This window comes from Nannospalax galili, unplaced genomic scaffold (assembly GCF_000622305.1).
Source record: "Nannospalax galili isolate Female #2095 unplaced genomic scaffold, S.galili_v1.0 scaffold178, whole genome shotgun sequence".
Taxonomy (NCBI): domain Eukaryota; kingdom Metazoa; phylum Chordata; class Mammalia; order Rodentia; family Spalacidae; genus Nannospalax; species Nannospalax galili.
In genome coordinates, this window is record NW_008341757.1 from 2,040,483 (window position 1) to 2,054,349 (window position 13,867).

At 42.3% G+C, this 13,867-nt stretch overlaps 1 non-coding gene across 1 annotated transcript; it reads right to left on the reverse strand.

Annotated features, from left to right (window-relative positions):
- Positions 1 to 9,455: 9,455 nt before the first annotated feature.
- On the reverse strand, positions 9,456 to 9,559 carry LOC115071078. Its single transcript, XR_003850192.1, has one exon. It is a non-coding gene; the product is annotated as a U6 spliceosomal RNA (small nuclear RNA).
- Positions 9,560 to 13,867: the final 4,308 nt, after the last annotated feature.

Genomic DNA, 13,867 nt, shown 5'->3' on the forward strand with positions numbered 1-13,867 from the left:
CGGTCTCAGTGTGAAAACTGAGAAAGTCCCTCCCAGAAGCAGCACATACACCAGATCCAAAACACATACTCCCCAGCTAGCATGGAAAGACTGCAATTTTTCAGGAGAAAATAAGTAAATTAGTAAATAAAACAAGAAACAAGTTTTCCATAAAAGGAGGAAGTATTTAAAGATAAACTGCCATCTGGCACTCCAGCTGGCTTTATGTATGATGACGACAGACTTTTGACTTGCAAGTATTTGGAAAAGTGGGGAGATCTAACCAAAGGTAACTCAGCTTTACGGTTCCCTCAATGGGGAACATTTGATGTTCCAAAATTAGTATATTTGCATGCAAAACTAGAAGTCCTAGGCAATAGAACAAAAGATAATGAATGGGCAGCCTACTTTAATTGGAATTTAGAAGCATCTAAGAGAAGAAATGATAAAATTGCTATTTATAAGAAACAAATAAGAGACTTTTAGAAATAGCATCAGGATTAAAGAAGCATATTGAAGGACAGGAAATTAATGAGAAAATCTTAGACATTGTGTCAAAACTAAAGATAAATGCTGAAGGACTTAACTCTTCGCAGCCTCTGCTCCTATCTATCCTTCTCTACCTCTGCCTCCTCTGTCAGAAGATCTTCAAAGCCCCCCTCACTTATCACGCCCCCCACTCTTCTTCCTAGTGAAGGAAAGACATTCCCTAGCATTCCTCAAGGGGACAGTAGTAACAATTCCCTAAGGGACTTTAGCAACTCTCTAGAGGAACAAAATTCTATACCAAAAGAAAGAATTATTATGGCCCCTTTTAAGACAAAACCCAGAGGAAGAGGGGACCCAGATATTAGTTATACTCTCTGGACAAAAAGTGAGTTAAAATCTTTGATTATGGGGTTCCCTGACCCATCTCAGGACCCTCTATGATTTGCTAAAGAATTTCAGATCACTGTGATTAACATACGAACCTGGCCTCTCGGATTTATACCAATTAATTCAATCACTGGCTTCAGGAGGGAAAGCAGAGGAATGGCTTCGCCTGGCAGAATAGAGGGACCCCCTTGAGGACTTTAATAAAATAGATGCCGATGCTAAAAATGCCTGCCGTGAGTTAGGAAACCGCCTCTGTGCTGTGATACCAAAATTATTCCCACAGATTATTGACTGGGCCAAAATACAGCAATGTAAGATAAGGTCCAGAGAAACTGTACCTGACTTCTATGTCAGATTTGCAAAATCTCTTAAACAGCGCTCAGGAATTCCTCCTGAGAACTTTGAGGGTCATAAGAGTGATGCCTTACTAAAGTCTGCATTCATGGAAAGGCTAGAAGAGCTGGCCACTTTAGTCAAACAAAATAATACAACCAGGGCCTTGCTTCCAACAGATGCCCTTGTTACCTTAGCAGACCAACTTTCCAGAACTATTATTAAAAAGGAAAAGGACATCACTACCAAAGTTAGGAGCTTACAACTAAAACAGTTAAGCTCCTGAGCCAGGCATGGTGGCGCACACCTTTAATCCCAGCACTTGGGAGGCAGAGGCAGGCAGATCTTTGTGAGTTTGAGGCCAGCCTGGTCTACATAGTGAGTTCCAGGACAGCCGGGGCTACAGGGAGACCCTGTCTCAAAAAGACAAAAACAAAACAAAACAAAACAAAGACGGATAAGCTCCCAGGCAGGGAGACCTACAAATTCCTTCCGTCTTGAAAAGGAAAAGGTAATTTGTGCCTACCGCAGAAGGCCTGGCCATTTTGAAAGAGACTGAAATGGGTGTTCTCCCAGAAAGAGCGGCAGGCCTCTCAGAGAGACCTGGAAAGAAAGACGAAGCAAGAACAGGGCTGCTCTGAGGGAATACAGAGAGTTTTTCCTTTATTCCTTCCTAATACCTTAGGAGAAATAGAGGTAATTATTAATGGAGAAGAAACAAAGGCCCTGGTAGGTACCGGGGCTACTCCTACCTGTTTTAAATCCCACTATGTTTAAAAGCCCTCTCCCTTGGAGTAAAGTTAGAATTCCAATGGTGGGAGTTTCTCACCTACCCATAACTGCCTTTAAGACAAACCCTATAAAATTCCAATTAGGAGAAACTGAGGGGTGTCACACTTTTCTACTGGTGAATTGCGCCCCTATCCATTTGTTAGGACGTGACATTTTAGAGACACAAAATGCTCATATTCCCTTCTCCGAAAATGGAGAAATGATCCTAAACTTAGGGGACAGCGAAAATTTCCAGTCCCCTGTTTTCTCCATGCCACTTATGAAGGAGTCAGAAAAGACCCCACAGGAGTTAAATGATAACTTCCTTTCTCAAGTACCAGAGGAACTGTGGGCAAAATCCTCAACAGACATAGGATGAATGAGATCTGCTGCCCCGACTGAAATAACAATAGACAAAAGCAAACCTTTGCCAAATGTAAAGCACTACCCTTTGAGACAGGAAGCCCTGATGGGAATCAAGCCCATCGTAGACGAAGACCAAGAAAAAGGGCTCATAATCCCTTGCACCAGCCCTTGCAGTATTCCAATATTACCTATAAAAAAAACCAAATGGGAGAGGGTGGAGATTTGTGCAAGACCTCCTGGCCATAAATAGGAGAGTCATCCCTCGACATGCAGTAGTCCTAATCCTCATCCCTTGTTATAGAACATTGCTCTAAACACCGCCTGTGTAATAGATCTTTGTAGTGCCTTTTCAGCACCCCTGTTGCAGCAGATAGCCAATGTTTGTTTGCTTTTACATGGGAGGAAAGACAGTGTACATGGACTGTGATGCCTCAGGGACATTCTGAAAGTCCCACATATTTTTCTCAAATTCTTAAGTCTGATTTACAAGACATACGATTCTTGTATGAATTTACTCTAATTCAATATGTGGATGACCTGCTCTTGTGCTCTCCCTCCTATGATTCCTGTCTTAAAGACACCATCTTCCTATCACAGCAACCATCAAAGAAGGGCCATAAAGTATCAAAAGACAAAATGCAACTTTGCCAGCAGGAGAGTAAAAACCTGGGTCATACAGTGACTCCCTCAGGATTGCTCAGAAATCCTGACCGTACTTCTGTTATTAGGAATTTTCCTACTCCCAAAATGAAAAAACAATTGAGAGGATTCTTAGGACTGACTGGTTATTGTTGAAATTGGATTCCAAACTATTCATTAACTGCCCAACCACTATATAAAAAACTTAAAACAGGACCAACCAGACATCATACAACTAGGCCTGGAGGAAGAGACAGCAATTAAGACCCTAAAGATAGCTTTAAACCAAGCCCCTGCCCTAGGGCACCCCAACTCCAAGCTTCCCTTCTTCCTTTTCCTTCATGAAGGGAATGCACTAGGCATGCTGACTCAGAGACATGGGGAAAGGCACAGGCCTCTGGGGTGCTTCAATCAGCAGTTAGACCCACTAGCTAGAGGGCATCCTCCCCGTATGAGAGCCATCTCGGCCACTGCAGCTCTACCAGAATCAGCTGAAGAAGTCACTTTAGGTTCTCCTCTCATCATTTATGTGCCTCATTCTGTAGAACTCTTGCTAAATTCCCATCACACCCAGCATTATTCTGTGAGTCTTAACTTCTTATGAGATACTTCTGCTTCATCTCCAAACATTTCCTTGATGTACTGCAATTCTCTTAATCCAGCTACCTTACCCCCTTTACCAGGCGAACTGGAAGACAATAAGCATGACTGCATTCACATAAATGACATGCTTCTTCCTCCCAGGAAAAACCTATTGGAAACGCCTATCGAAAATGCAGAGTTGATCTTATTTACTGATGGTTCTTATTTGAGAGATGAACAAGGACATTTTTAGGCAGGCTATGCAGTTACCTCTGCTCTTGATATAATTGAAAGTGTTCATTTACCTGGAATTAAATCTGCCCAAATGGCTGGACTCATAGCTTTAACTAGAGCATGCCATTTAGCAAAAAGCAAAACAGCTAACGTCTATACAGACAGTTGCTATGCATTTGGAGTGGTGCATGACTCCAGCATGCTGTGGAGCCAGAGAGGATTTCTCACTTCCTCTGGCCAGCCTATTCGAAATAGTCAACAAATCTCAGAATTACTGGATGCTATCCATTTGCCCAGACGATTAGCCATCATTAAAATCCCAGGACATCCTAAAGCAAACACAGAGGAAGAAAAGGGTACTAATTTGGCTGATAAAGCAGCAAAGAGAGCTGCTCTATATGGAGCTGCATGTCCTGAGAGAACCTCTCCTGTTTGCTATGCCCACTCTATCTCTGACCTCCTCCTTCAGGCTCAACAGACAGCGCCACAGCAAGGAAAGGACACTGGTAACAAAGGGGATCTTTTGTTGGGTCCAAATGAGAAGCCCATAATACCACTAAGTGCACAACTACCTCTTCTGGAATACATACATAATTTAACCCATTGGGCACCTGAAAAATGATCTCTTGGGGTAAACAATACTTTTGGAAGCCCTCCCCAACAGTAGCTCACAAAGTATATTTAAGATGTTCTATCTTCCCCAAACACAGTCCTGGTAAGCCACTTCATGGGATACAAGGACATTTCCCTACCAAATGGGCCATTTGAAACCTGGCAGTTGGACTTTACCCAAATGCCTCCAGCACAAGGATATATAGAATGTTTTGGTATTAATCTGCATGTTTTCCCATTAGGTTGAAGCTTTCCGTTCCCGGAGAGCCACTGCCTTAGCGGTAGGAATAATTCTTTTAGAAAGAATTCTTTTAGAAAGAATTATTCCTACTTGGGCATCCCAGCTGAATTACATAGTGATCATGGAACTCATTTCACTGGGCAAGTGTTTAAATCTATCTGCAAAATTTGGCCTATTATACAACATTTTCACTGTGCTTACCATCCTCAATCTTCTGGATTGGTTGAACGAACAAATAGCACTATAAATACCCAATTGGCAAAGTTAACTGAAGCCTTTGGCCTTCCTTGGCCAAAAGCCCTTCCATTAGCTCTCCTAAATCTTAGATCTACTCCCTTTAGAAAACATCAATTATCTCCTTTTGAGATAGTCACTGGATGCTCTATGAGAATGGATGAAGGAATATATGAATGATCTCTGTTAAAAGGAGATATTGTGCACTATTGCAAAGGACTTATAGAAATGCTTACTAAAAATTCAAAATTGGTTGTAGACTCTTTTCCACAGTGAACTCCCGGGAGACGAAGAGCAGAACAAACTAAAACCAGGTGATTTTGTCTATTGGAAAGGACACCACATCAAGGACTCCCTTCAGCCTCTTTGGAAAGGATCTTACCAGGTACTTTTAACTACTTCCTGTGCTACAAAACTTCAGGGGGTCAACTCTTGGATCCATACTTCCCACCTCAAACGCGCATCGACTCCTCCTGAGGACACAGCCACATGGACTTCGGAAAGGCTAGATGATGCTCACCTTCAACTACATTGTCAACCAAGAACCATATGTAAATGAACTAAAACCCTAGCTCATATATATGTTAAAATATATATTGGGGAGGGAGGTTGTTTTAGTATAATTTCATAGATGATGAATTTAATGCTAACCTTTATAATCCTATACCCTTTAGTTAGCCACGTTTTTGTTATGCCTACCTGTTTACCTGAAACTCCCATCTTGTTTGAACCAAGTGTTTATTCTTGGAAAGAGTCAAACTTTTCACTATCTCCAGGACAGGACTCCCTCATTATTTGGTATCATTTGGATAAAGAAAAATTTCAGGTTTTGGACTGGCAGAGTTCTAATTTAAATCTGCCTAAAGGAATTCCTTTTGGGGGTTATCTTTATTTTAGAGCCACAACCCCTATATCCAAAGCACTAGAAATTTTTCCCATTAAGGAAAAAGCAAGAATATTAACTGGGTCCAGACAATTAGATTACTGTGTTGCCATTGATATTGGAGATGATAAGTTACTGCAGATTCCTGGCTATAATGGTCAAGCTATTGCAGCTGCCTGTGTTTCCTGTCAAAGTATAACCTACCCAGATGACCATTTGCCCTGTAAATGAGGCTAGATATCTCACAGTACAGGACTTAGTGAAATTCACCAACCACAAGAACTCAATTCATTGGAGTAAGTTGGTGGACTCAAATTCCAGATAATGTAAATACTACCATTAGGCCTGGAAGGCTTTGGGAAGCTCTATGGCACACTCCAACTTCTGCCTACCTTGGAGTAACTTCTACTTTATTGACTCTTGTATGGGATACTCAAAGATTTTGGGTTGATTCTTTTTATCCAAATTGTACAAAAGCTGTCAGTCTCCAATGGCAATAGCATTTACGGTGGATTAATCAAAACTGGCCAAATGCTAGATCCAAAAGAGACCTTACTGGGAATGTAGGTGCTGGTCTAGGAATTCTAGGACAAGCTGAATTTACTGCAAATGAAGAAAGACATTCCTTAGAGAAGGACTCACCTTCAAAAATAGGACATACAGAGGGAATGCTATTCCAAGAAGAGGAAAGAGCTTGGGAAACTCTTCTAAAGGAAAATGACGTATTACATGAATGGGTCAAAAACACGAGGCAGACAATCCAGGATTACCCCCAAACTCAGAGATGGGAACGAGCCTGTACTCTGACTCAACAAGGTTTGTTGACAATGCTAATACAGATGGAATCTGTGGTAGCCATGGGGCAGTGGCCAACACTTCTTAGTGCAGAGGCTACGACTAATGATCTATGGAAAAATTATAGAAAACCTCACTTATGGAAAATAGCAGGAGTTTATAACTTAAGACACTGTACTTTGAGAGCCCCTGTTCCCCGATTAAATGAATCTTTAAAGTATTCTGCAGTACCATTAGCTGGGATTGAGAAAATACTAAATAACACTCATATCCTGCCTATAGGAAGTAGATGGGCAGTATTACAAAATGACTCCTACTAGAGTACCATTTCCCTCTCTGACTGTGAAATAAGATGCAAGATTTGGTTGTGCCCATGGAATGTATGGAATCCTGACTTCTCACAGATCTGGCCATAAACAGTATCTGGTCCATGGGAAAAGGTCAATTTTGTTGGGAAGGAATTCAAAATGATACTGTACTATTATCTGACTTCTTCTGTAATGTGACTGTACATTTACTTCCCCAAACTGGAATCTGGTGTAATACCAGAATAATAGGACAGGTGAAGTTATTACCCATTAATAAGAGCTATAATAATTTAGATATTGAAGATCAATCCTTTCTAGAATTAGAGCTAGCCACCCCACATGAAGTTATAGCTGTGGAATCAAACTGGCCAGAAGAAAGATTAGAATTAGAGGATAATGAACTATTTCAAGTACTCCAAACACCAAATAAAATCTTCCATGAGGTACAAATGACTGTAGACACAGTAGGAAGCACGTAGTCGGTCTACTTAGGAAATATGACGACACGCACCAAATAAGATCTTCCATGAGGTACAAATGACTGTAGACACAGTAGGAAGCACGTAGTCGGTCTACTTAGGAAACATGACGACACGCAGAGGAGTTTTTGTTGGTTAGGATGTTCACTTCCCTCATCTGCTTTCACTTTATTAGATGGTCAGACTATGTTCTTAATTATTTTAATTTTAAGCATATTAATCCTATTATATGTCACATGCAAATGTTATGTCAGGTACAGAGGACGGAAGAAAAGGAAAAGCCAGATCCAGATCATGATGGCTAATAGTTTTGATATGATCCAGGAGTTTCTTCATCAAGGGCTTTACCAGCTTTCCCTCTCTCCTGAAGAATGGCTTTCTCGCCTACAACTGAGCTTTGTCTGCATTAGACTCTACGAATGAGCCTTCCTAGCTACTTGGGAATGAATAATATGTGGCCCCCACATGCACAAAACATGATGCTTGGCCAACAGGGAGAACTGTGAATAAAAGTCCCCAGAAAAAAACAAGAAACAAAAAACAAACAAAAAAACCCCTTCCGTCTTCAAACTGGATTTCTTCCGGCAAGGCTAATCAACTGATTAGAACTTCAAGAGTTCTCGGGCCATCTTCAGCCCCCTAAACAGCCACTCCTTGCTACCTGGTTCTGATCTAACATCCTGTGACTAACAGATTAAAAAAAAAAAAACAACCTTAGAATGTATTATCCTCACAGACCACCTGGTCTCACCAATCATAAGGCTAAGAATGTCATCAGATAGCATCTGAAACCTATAGTAAAAAACCCCTTGCTTTGCTACGACCTGCCTATTGAATGTACCCTCCAATGTATTTGAAAAGTAAGGCAACTGTTACCAGGCTGGAACATGGTATTTGGGGACACCTAAATCTGTGTTCCCAGGCAATGGTCACTCATATTTGGCTCCAGAATAACCATCTCTTTATTCTTTAAGGTGAGAGCTGTTTATTTCATCGACAATGCATACACATAAAATAAAAATAATAAATAAAACTTTTAGAAAAAAGAATATCATCTTAATTTCAGTTAAAATAAATCAGTAGCCCAATTGGAAAAAAAATGACTGGAGGGATTTGTTTCATATAAGAAAGGCAGATTTTTAACCACTTGAACAAATACAAATGTTGGCTGCATTACAGTCCCTGTGGATCAGAAACTCTGAGCATTTGTTCAGAGGAGACACCAACAGATTCTCTTGCTCAACTGCTTATAAGGACCTGGTCGGGCAAGCATGCAATATGTCTCTTTGGTTTAGAATCAGACTATGTATGGTAACTAGTGTTGTGAAATAGTCTCCCATCTTAGAAGCAAACTGAAGACTCAGTCTGTGTGAGAGTTATAAAACAATAGAAAATGGACACCCTTTTCAGAAGGGAGAAGTGAGTAAAACCGAGATCTAATTAAGTAGCTTTGAAGGCTTGCCTTGAGGGACACGATAGGCCTCTATAGCCAGGTCCAGGGGAGATGCTTTGGGCAGTTCTAAGAGAACAGCCAGTCTCTCAAAACTTTGGGTACTTTTTAGCACTTTGCCCCCTGGTAGAACTCAGAAGATCAGTAACAGAGAAAGCTGAGAAAATTAGAGCATTCCAACCCAAACATAAGCCCCTTTGGCATATTGGTTATTTTGAGCCAAAGGGAGTCTGGAAATGGCTCTCTTCTCCCTTTCTACTTAAAGGATATGAACTCCCCATGAGAACAGTGCCTTCCCAGTACCAGGAAGAGGAGAATTTTTTTTTCTTTCTTTTTGAGACAGTGTCTCCCTGTAGCCCCACCTGGCCTGGAATTCACTATGTAGACCAGGCTGGTCTTGAACTCACAGAGACCCACCTGCCTCTGCTTCCCAAGTGCTGGGTTCAAAGGCGTGCACTACCACCCCAGGCCTGAGAGCATTCTTATAAATGGTGAGAGAGCGATACTGAGAGGAGTCTGTGCAAACAAGCCACTAAAATAACTGTTATCTTTCACTAGTTTCCTAGTCCTTTTCTTGTAACTGTGGATCATCTGTCTCTTTGTCATGTCTCCACAATCTGCAGTTTTGTTTAAAATGACAGAAGCTCTCAGGCTTATTTTTATTTTTGTTTTTTTAAACATGGAACGCTTCACACATTTGCATGTCATCCTTGCGCAGGAACCGTGCTAATCTCTGTGTCATTCCAATTTTAGTGTGTGTGCTGCTGAAGCCAGCACTCGGGTTTCTTTTCTCAAAAAGATGTATTTTATTTTCAGTTATGCATGTGTATGTGCACATGAGTGCAGTGTCTGCAGAGGCCAGAAGAGGGCATCAGATCCCTGGAGCTGGAGTTACAAGGAGCTGTAAGCCTCTCCATGTGAGTGCTGGGAATCAAACTCTGGTCCAGACTCTTAACCAGAGCCATCTCTCCAGACACCTCTCAGCCTTCTTTAGGTCTTGCAATAGGAAAACCTTCATGCCCATTTACAAATATTACCATCAAGCAATATTCATATACTTTAATCCTGATCATCTGTCTTTTGTCCGTTTCATTCTCAGGCCTAGCCTTAGAAATTGGGAGAGCAGAGGAAAAGTTTTCCCTTTTTAACAGAAGCTGCAGAATTTGGGAAGAATGCTAAAGTCACTTGATCCAGAACTATTGACAGACGATAGGGAGAATGTATTCTTTGTGGAACTGAGCACAATGTAACTGATGTGGAAGCTGAGATATAGAGCCCTACCTTAGCACGGTTTAAGAGTAGCTAGAATAAACTAGTAGTTTGCAAAGGCTAGTCCAGTTTTAAAAGCCATGCTACTGTCCCATGCCACCACATGCACATGTGAAATCAGACTGGAGAACGACACAGCCCTATTTGGAAGCTATCTGCTTAGGTGATTGAGGACAGCACCAGGGTTAGAGACATGCTGATTTAACTAGGGCCTAGGAAGGACTACAGCCCAAGCATCCCGTCTCCCAACACAGGGGTCGCTCCGCTGACGGGCTAAAACGCCGAGATGCTCAGTCACAGTATCATGTACCTCAAGGGCCATCCTCACAGCTTCCTTGCTCGTCTAAGCAGGCACTTGGGCATCCGAGACGCACCTTCTGGCCCAACTCCATGTTGCTTGGTTTAAGTCTTGCCAACTGATAATCAAAGATCTCTCAGGGTCTTTCAGAGAAACTGCAGCAGTTTACAACAGAGTAACCAAGAAACGGCCCTCCGAGTCCAGGTGAGCCCCAGGACAGTATGTGCACAGGAGGAAGTGGGGACTGTTGGAAGCCAATGGAGATGGAAAATAAATTGAGGATAAAGTGCACTGGGTCTTGAATGCCCTGCTGAGAAGAAATAAAAATAGTTGAGGATCTTCAATGGATGGGCTCAGCTCTCTGAAAAATAACTGGCATATTGTAATTGTGGCTTTTTTCTTTACGTAATGTATGGAGAGAGTGTGCTCCTTAAAGGTTAGGACAATGACTGTCATGCTCAACACAGCATCCTCAGTGGAGAGCAGAGTGTCTGGCACGCAGTAGTCTCCTAAGAGATTTATTGACTGGAGGAGCAAACAGATACAATATCTAGGGACATGCAACTCCCATGACATTTGTTGACTAGCTAAATAAACCAGTAGTCCTCAAAGGCTTGGTCAGAAGCCAACATTTCTATTTGGCTTCTGCCCCTTTTGGTTTTTCCCACCAGTTCTAGATGGTGGGGGGGACTTAGCTAGACAGAATCAGAAGAGTGGACTGAGGATGAAGGAGCAATTCTGGCAGGCTCAGCCTCTGATTCACACAAGTCCTTTTACCTGCCTTTGCTTTGTTTTTACTGTATGCAAAATAGAGTCACAAAACAATACAATCTCCACCCTCCCTCTGAGCAGTGTTCTGAGAATTGGAGAGATACTATCTTGGAACTGATTAGAGTGCCTCAGAACTGGGCTCCTAGCACAGAAGCCGTGTTGTTCTCGGGCTGAGCTACAGCTGCTGTTTTCCAGCGTGAAAGGTGATACTGTGAGGCCCTGTTGGCAAGCAACGGAAGGTATTGTTATGTGTTGACACAGAGATACAGCAAGCTGGAGGACAAGGCTCTTGAAAGCTGAATGGATCAGATCCCATTCATAGAATCCCTCTCCTCACCTCAAGCCTCCATCTTTACTACTCCTTGTGGATAGGTGATTTATTTCCCCGCATCTTTCCAACTTTCCCCAGCTGCCAGGACATCTGGAGAAAAAACAAAGCTGATCCAAGACATATTTTTTCCTAATTGAATCAGAACCCAAAGAATGTTGCTTATTATAGAGTCATCTAGTTCATTTAACTCAACAGTGAAGCAACTTCTGAGCCCTCTGCATGACATGAGGTTTAGAATGATGAATCAAATTCGTGACCATGTTTTCTGAAGAGACAGATGGTCTGGTAGCCATAAGTTAAGGGAGCAAGAAAACAGAAAGAAAAAGGCACGTCCCTAGAAAAACCATCATCAAACAGAGAGGTTGTAGAAACAGAAATGTTTCTGTTTTTGCAGAGCCTGTATACAGCACCAGAAACACATACCAACCACCCTACAGAGTGAGGCGAATCGTCAATGACTTGTCAACTTGCCTGGGAGAGCAGAGGAGACTGTGTAATTCTGGCTGAGGACTGGGAAGAGGTTTTCACAACAGGGAACACCTAAGCTCGGGGAGGGCAGGTTTCGCAAAGATGAGAACAGAGTGTGTGTCTTAGTGACTTTTCCCGGGGTGTGAGCCATCATGGAGGAGAAGTGAGGAAGCTTGAGGCAGCTGGTCACATTGCATCCACTGCCAAGAAGCAGAGAGAGCTGCCGGGCGTGGTGGCACATGCCTTTGATCCCAGCGCTCAAGAGACAGAGGCAGGTGAATCTCTGTGAGGTGGAGGCCAGCCTGATCTACATAGGGAGTTCTCTCTATAAGGAGCCTCAGTCTCAACAACAGAAATGAGCAGAGGGAGATAAACAACTAGTTTTCTTTGTATACAGTCCTGAACCCCAACCCATGGAATGATGATGCCTGAATTTAGGGTGGGTCTTCCTACCTCAATTAATCTAATCAAGAAATCCCTCATCGGCGTGCCCAGAGCCTTGTCTCTTCAGTGATTTTAGATCCTGCCAAGTTGACAGTATTAATGGTCCCTGTACATAACCAGAGAAACCTAAGACAGAGGGAGGCAGGGGTGATGCTCAGAGTCTAGGAACCCGAAGCATTGTGTGTTTAGGAGTGCTGGATAGGGTGAGAGATGGAAGGCATTCAGGAGAAAGTGCACCAAGAGTTACTGAATGTTTACTGAGAGGCTGAGGGTTCATACAATAATGAGGGCAAACCTTGGGTAGAACAGGAAGATACAACCTTTTCTTTGGGAATGATAAAATCTGGAGATGAGTGGGATGCCCAGTGGGATAATTCTCCTTCTCAAGGTAGAGATGATGAGGTTCTGGAACTGTATCTGTAAATAGCTATGAAGATACCAAACAAGGGAGGAAGGGCCAAATCAATGCTGGCTATCTACAAACTGATGGTAGTCTTGAGTAGAACTCGGTGCTGAGGAGAACAGTAGGTGAGCTGGTTCATTTGTAGTACATTTTCAATCCAGCTGGAACTTGCTATTGCAAGGATCTGGGGCCTGATCCCAGATGGAACCAAATCCTTACTTCTTCCAGAGCAAGAATTAGTTCCTCCTCAGACTAGGACATCGTGACTGAGGGGGATGCTGAGTACCAGTGGCAGGAGAGAAAAAGAGACGTGGGGAAAAGATGGATCTAATGAAATCGGGGAAAATGAGAAAAAGTGGAGATCAGAAAGTTTATCTATCAATCACTGTCTCACTCCAGGAAGGGGTTGGAAGAATGCCCTCTGTCTCCATACACACAGGACACAGCTGTTGCCCTTGACCTCTTTCAGTGAATGATAACTTTCTGGGCTTGTTGAAAGCAAAGATGTCTGAAAACATTATCACAATCTTTTTAACCTAGAGCTGCCAGTGATGTCAGTTTTTACTGTATGTGTGAACTGTCCTAGAAATCAGCTAATAGTTCTGTTCAAGCTATTATGATTGTAAGATCATCAGGTGCATTAATTCATTTGATATTCAACTGAGATTATGTACCTGTAATTATTGTATACGATCCCTGTGTAAGGCTTTAGAAAAACTGAGGTGAATAACCCTAAGAAAATATCTTAATTCAGGGAGCTTTTAATCTAGTACAGGAGATACAATGTGAAAGTGCTTCAACATTTCAAAACCTTTCTAAGTCTGTTAGGCTGTGCGTATGTACCATGAGAAAACCAGACTTGGTCCCATGAATTCTCATAGATTTGAAGAGTAGGTGGGAATCTGCCAAACAAAAAGTGAAGAAAACTATCTTCCAGAAAGAGCCAGAGCTATAGGAAAGCCTTGGATGGGCTTTCCAGCATGACACAGATCTCAAAGAAACACAATGTGATTGGATCCTGAAGAGCAAGAGGGAGAGCCATGGGAGAATCACAGGCTGTTTCCTTTCTGCTACTGACTCTGCAAAGAGCCCAGGACTGAA